The sequence below is a fragment of the Coturnix japonica genome, chromosome 26, assembly GCF_001577835.2.
Source record: "Coturnix japonica isolate 7356 chromosome 26, Coturnix japonica 2.1, whole genome shotgun sequence".
Taxonomy (NCBI): domain Eukaryota; kingdom Metazoa; phylum Chordata; class Aves; order Galliformes; family Phasianidae; genus Coturnix; species Coturnix japonica.
In genome coordinates this window covers 351,665-357,747 of record NC_029541.1, presented here as the reverse complement: position 1 = coordinate 357,747, position 6,083 = coordinate 351,665, and the positions used below count along the sequence as shown (strand labels likewise).

General features: G+C 49.5%; 1 pseudogene; it reads left to right on the top strand.

Moving 5' to 3' along the window:
* Positions 1 to 2,969: 2,969 nt before the first annotated feature.
* On the top strand, positions 2,970 to 5,302 carry LOC107324621 (annotated as a pseudogene).
* The last annotated feature ends 781 nt before the right edge of the window (positions 5,303 to 6,083 follow it).

Genomic DNA, 6,083 nt, shown 5'->3' with positions numbered 1-6,083 from the left:
TTTAACAATATAACAGATTAGCCCTTTGTTCACCTTCACAGTCACAGAATCACAGAATGACCCGGGTTGGAAGGGACCTCAAGGATCATGTAGTTCCAACCCTCCTGCCTAGCAGGGCCACCAAATATACGCCTTTACTAGATCAGGTTGCCCAGGGCCCTGTACAACCTGGTCTTGAACACCTCCAAGGACGGGGCATCCGCAACCTCCCTGGGCAGCCTGTTCCAGGGCCTAACCACTCTCCTAGTAAAGAACTTCCCCCTAACATCCAACCTAAATCTTCCCTCTTTCAACTTAAAACCATTTCCCCTTGTCCTGCTATTGTCAGCCCTTTCAGAGAGTTTACTCCCCTCCTGATTATAGGTTCCCTTCAGGTACTGAAAGGCTGCAATGAGGTCACCCCTCAGCCTTCTTTTCTCCAGGCTGAACAAGCCCAACTCCCTCAGCCTGTCCTCATAGGGGAGGTGCTCCAGCCCCCTGATCATCTTCGTGGCCCTCCTCTGGACCCTCTCCAACAGCTCTCTGTCTTTCTTTCTTTTGTACTGAGGGTTCCACACCTGGACACAGTACTCCAGATGAGGCCTCACAACAGCAGAGTAGAGAGGGACAATCACCTCCCTATCCCTGCTGGCCACCCCAGAGCCCAGGATCCCATTTGCTTTCTGAGCTGCCAGAGCGCACTGCTGGCTCATGTTGAGTCTCTTGTCCATCAGGACCCCCAGGTCCTTCTCTGCCGAGCTGCTCTCAAGGACCACTCCTCCCAGCCTGTACAGGTGCCTGGTGTTCTTCCGGCCCAAGTGCAAAACCTTGCACTTTGCTGTGTTGAACCTCGTTAGGTCCTGAGTCCTGTGAGGCACCAAGGTGAAAAGCTAATCCCTTGTGACCCTAGGAACATGGCTTGTGGGGACACTGAGAGGTGAGAGGCCAATGGAGAAAAACACTGTGGCGACATCGTGGTGCTACAGGTACATCATGGGGACACGAAGATATGGAGAAATGAAGACAGTGGCAATATGGGAACATGAAGACATCATGGTGATGTGTGACAGGGTGTGACAGCAAGTGCGTGACAGGGACCTGGAAGTTCCTGTATGGGCAGTGGAAGCATGACAGAGTTCAGAACACAGGGAAACAAAGTGCATAAATGGTGCATTTCATGCTTGTGTTGGACAGGAGTTCAGCAAGGCTTCTTTTAGCAGTTATTTCATTGTACCACTTGCCATGCTGCATGAATCTAGTGGCCAAGACTCTAGGCATCCTCACTATAATAAGGGCTGTACGTGTAAGAGGAAGAGATCCTGATGCTTGAAGTATGCTGTTCTCTGACCATTGCCTGCTGTAACTTTGTCTTAAGGTAAAACAGTCGATTCAAAATGTGTTATTTGCCGTGAAAAAGATAACAGTTGTGGATGCTGTTCTTGGTCACGATAATGTCTGTCCCTGTTCTGAATGATAGGATGACAGAATGATAGGATGGCTTGGGCTGGAAGGGACCCCAAGGATCATCAAGTTCCAATCCCTTTGCCATAGGCAGGGACACCAACCTCGAGATTTGGCTCTAGAACAGGTTGCCCAGGACCCTATCCAAGATGGTGTTGAACACCTCTGGGGACGGAGTATCCACAACCTCTCTGGGCAGCCTGTCCCAGCATCTCCACCACTCTACTTGTAAAGAACTTCCCCCTGACATCCAATGTAAACTTTGCCTCCTTGAGCTTTGTCTAGGGGTTATCCCTGGATGTCAGTCTGGAACAGGGGGGCAAAGACACCCGGAAAAGAAAAAAAAAGGAGAGACAAAGGAATGAAGGAAAAGAAAGGAAAGACTTTGCCCCGTGACCCGTCCAGACCTGGACCCAGCGCTCCAGGAAAGGGAGAAGGACAGAGAGCAAACAGAACATTTTAACAAAGAGAAAACACAATGGCAACAATCTGATGTTACATTATTAAATGTAAGCAAATCAGATAAAATGAGAGAGACAAGAGTACACCAAATAGTGTGAGGGAAGCACTGCCCAAAACGGTGGTAACATGGAAGCAAAATGTGAACTCTATAACTCCCACTGTTCTGCATGATGTTGTTATGTGGAATACTGCTGGCAAAAATCACAAACCCACAACAGTGAGCTCATCCATTTAGTCAGCTGTGTAACTCTGCATTCTCAGTGGAGGTGGAGACAAAGGCACCATGAAGTGCCCTAAACGCTGGGGTCTGTTGTCATTCAGGATGGTCGATAATACCTCTTTCCCCTTTCAGATCCTCAGCTGATGCTCAGGAAGGAGGTGTCTATCTCAGGGATTTCCCACACAGTTTACAAGCACTGGCACACATCAGGAGCAGCCCAGGCACCTTGGGCATCACCCAGTGTCTGTGTGTGAGCAACTGCCTCCCTGCTGAAGGACCGAGGACTCAGAGCAGGAGCTCACATGCAGGCAACTCCTTGTGCACTTCTGAACTGAACCAGAGAAATCCCAGCTCCTGTGGTTCTGTGGGGAGCCGAATCCCATTTCAGCTCCAGGATTTCCACCTATGATGATACCTGCCTCAGCTAAATCACTGCCCTCCCTGTACAGGGAAAGTCCAATGTGGGAATACAAGAAAAGCTGTTCAGAGCAGCAGCTGTGGAGCCAGATCAACAGCATGAGAACCAAGGACACCTCTGCAAGGAGAAGAAGGGTCTCACAGCTCTGATTGGATACGTGCCTGCATGGACAGTTGAAAAGGGTTCTGTAGAATGCTTTGTTGACATGTAAAGGTGGTTGGGAAAGTTGTAAGGGCAGATGGGAAAGTTAGAAAATAATAACTTGTGAAGGTATATAAGGGATGTGAGAACTTGTAATAAACGATTTGGATCGTTCACATCTGAGTCCGTGCCTCAAACGCTGCAGTCCAACCCTCCTTGTCCTTGTCTGGTTGCCCTTTTTGTTTCATCAAACACTCTCTGGTAGGACTCACCATATGTCTGGAATCAGTCACTGACCACTGTACATTTGGTGTTTAATTCATCAGATTTCAAAGTACAATCATGATGCTGTTGTTTTTCAGGATCTGTTGGCCAAGAGGACGCAGGGACATCTCAGGGGAGAAGAGTGGGAAACATAAAAACTGACATCATCTTATGCTGAGCTGGACCAGGCTCCTGGGACACAGGGAGCTCATAAAAGTGTGCAGCTCTTTAGAGAGGCAGCTGTGCCCAGGAGCAGCTCTTGTGCACAGCACAGCCTGCAGGTGACAGAAGGAGAGGAGAGAAATTGGAGAGAGCTTGCAGGATGTGTGTGGTGTGAGCGGGCTGTGAGCTCACTGCAGGAGCATTGCTCACAGACCATGACAAGGTAAGTCTCACAGCTGACCATGAGCTGCTTTTCATAGAGGGTTAACCAAATCAGGGATATCCCATAGCAGATCAGGCACTGCATGTCTCTTACTGTGGAAAAAGCCTTCTGCTCCAGCTGAGGGCTTCTGTGCTGCAGCATCAGAGCCCAGCCCTGAGAGCTGCATTTCCCAGCACAGCTGCAGGCTGTGCAGCCAGGGCTGCAGGTGGGTGCCCAGGGCTGTCCTGCAGAGCAGGGTCCCCGCTGTGCCCTAGAAGCTGTGTGCCGGGTATGGGACTCTGCCGCCTGCCAGGCTCAGCACTCAGCCTGCCCGGGGAGCTGCCCAGGGTGCTGCAGGGAGACGGGTGGGGGGAAGGAGCCCCCCGGCAGGGCTTGTGCTGCCACAGCTGCTGCCTGGGGCAGGGGATCACAACTCCACTGCACAACAGACTATTACTGTGGATTCTCTGCAAGAGGAGAGCCAAGGCAGGGATTTTCCATTTCCTGTTCTGAGGAAAAAGGATTGGAGGCAGGAATCTAATAAGGGCTGTAAAATTTAAAACACAGTTCTGAGACTCCCCGGTATTTCTTCAATCCATCACTTGTTTTGTGAACAGTCACACAAGTTGTGCTTTCAGCCTTTCTTTCCGAAAGGATACAGTCACTTTCAGTTTTTCTTGTTTTCTGCAGACTTCAATAGTGCACTTATCCTGCAAACAGGCATATTTGACTAAAACATATTGAAGTGCAAAGAGGCTGGGGTTGGGGGCACTAAGAACAGTTGGAGTGAAGAGGAAAATATTCAGGAGTCTGGGATATGATTATGAAATGAGAAAAAGTAAGAGCTCCTTAATCTTCTATTTCTTTAGGGATGGTGAAGCTCATGAATATAAATTCAAGTTATGGAGTTAAATGAAAATTACCCAAAGGTAAATGAAAACATTTCACAGTACAGCAGGAGGAGTGTCTCTGAGAATGGTCTGGACTTGTCATTATCTTCTGCACTCTGAGCAGGACTCCAAGCCCAACAACAGCAGATGTCCAACAGCAGCTCCATCAGCGAGTTCCTCCTGCTGCCGTTGGCAGACACGCGGCAGCTGCAGCTCCTGCACTTCTGGCTCTTCCTGGGCATCTACCTGGCTGCCCTCCTGGGCAATGGCCTCATCAGCACAGCCATTGCTTGTGACCAGCGCCTGCACACCCCCATGTACTTCTTCCTCCTCAACCTGGCCCTCCTCGACCTGGGCTGCATCTCCACCACTCTCCCCAAAGCCATGGCCAACGCCCTCTGGGACACCAGGGCCATCTCCTATGCAGGATGTGCTGCACAGCTCTTTTTCTTTGTCTTCTTCCTCTCAGCAGAGTGTTCTCTTCTCACCATCATGTCCTATGACCGCTATGTTGCCATCTGCAAGCCCCTGCACTATGGGACCTTGATGGACAGCAGAGCTTGTGCCACCATGGCAGCAGCTGCCTGGGGCACTGGGGTTCTCAATTCCCTGCTGCACACTGCCAGTACGTTTTCACTGCCTCTCTGCCAAGGCAATGTTGTCAACCAGTTTTTCTGTGAAATCCCCCAGATCCTCAAGCTCTCCTGCTCAGCCTCCTATCTCAGGGAAGTTGTGCTTCTTTTTTTTAGTGCCAGTTTAGCCTTTGGGTGTTTTGTTTTCATATTGGTGTCCTATGTGCAGATCTTCATGGCTGTGCTGAGGATGCCCTCTGAGCAGGGACGGCACAAAGCCTTCTCCACGTGCCTCCCTCACCTGGCTGTGGTCTCCCTATTTACCATCACTGGGTTTTATGCCTACCTGAAACCTCGCTCTGTTTCTTCCCCACCCCTGGATTTGACAGTGGCACTTCTGCTCTTTGTTTCCTCCAATACTCCATCCTATTATCCACAGCATGAGGAACAGGGAGATCAAGCAGGCTCTCAGCAAACTGTTGCAATACGCACTATTCCAGCTTCCATAAAGTGCACATCTTCCTCACATAGTTCCCAGTGATGGTTCTTTATGTTTTATTGATACATCATTGTTTGATTGTGAATGGTACAGCAATCTGTAGGAAAAAAAATTTGCAAATTATTTCACTTCTTTCCTACCCACTTTCTTTTTTCTCACTCCAAGAGCTCATGTAAACATGGAACCAGATTCCCTGAATAGTTTAAAAGATTCCTAAAAGGCTTTCAAAATAGACTTTTCCTTAGCTCTTCTCTCTTCCTACCTTGTCTGGGTCTGGGGGGTTACAGCAATGGACAGCAGCAGAACGTGCCCTTTTCAATTCTGCTTACAGGTCTCCAACTGGACTCCTCACCACCAATGACAACCCTCTGTGCTCTGCCAGTCAGCCAGTTCTCAACCCACCTCAATGTCCCCTCATCTATCCCACACTTCATCAGCTTTGTTATAAGGATGCCATGGGAGATGGTATCAAATGCCTTGCTGAAATCAAGGTAGATGTTATCCACTGCTCTCCCCCCACACACCCAGCCAGTGACAACATTATAGAAGGTAACAGGTTGGTCAAGCATGATCTCCCCTTGGTGGACCCATGCTGACTACTCCTGGTAACCTCCATTTCTTCCAATTGACTGGAGAAGGCATCCAGCGCAAGCTGTTCCATCGCCTTTCCAGGGACAGAGGTGAGGCTGCATGGCCTGTAATAACCTGGATCTTCCTTCTTACTCTTTTTGAAGACTGGAGTGAGACTGGCTATCTCCACCTTCTCAACAACCCCCATTACCAGAACACCTCCCTCACTTAGTAGGGACCCAC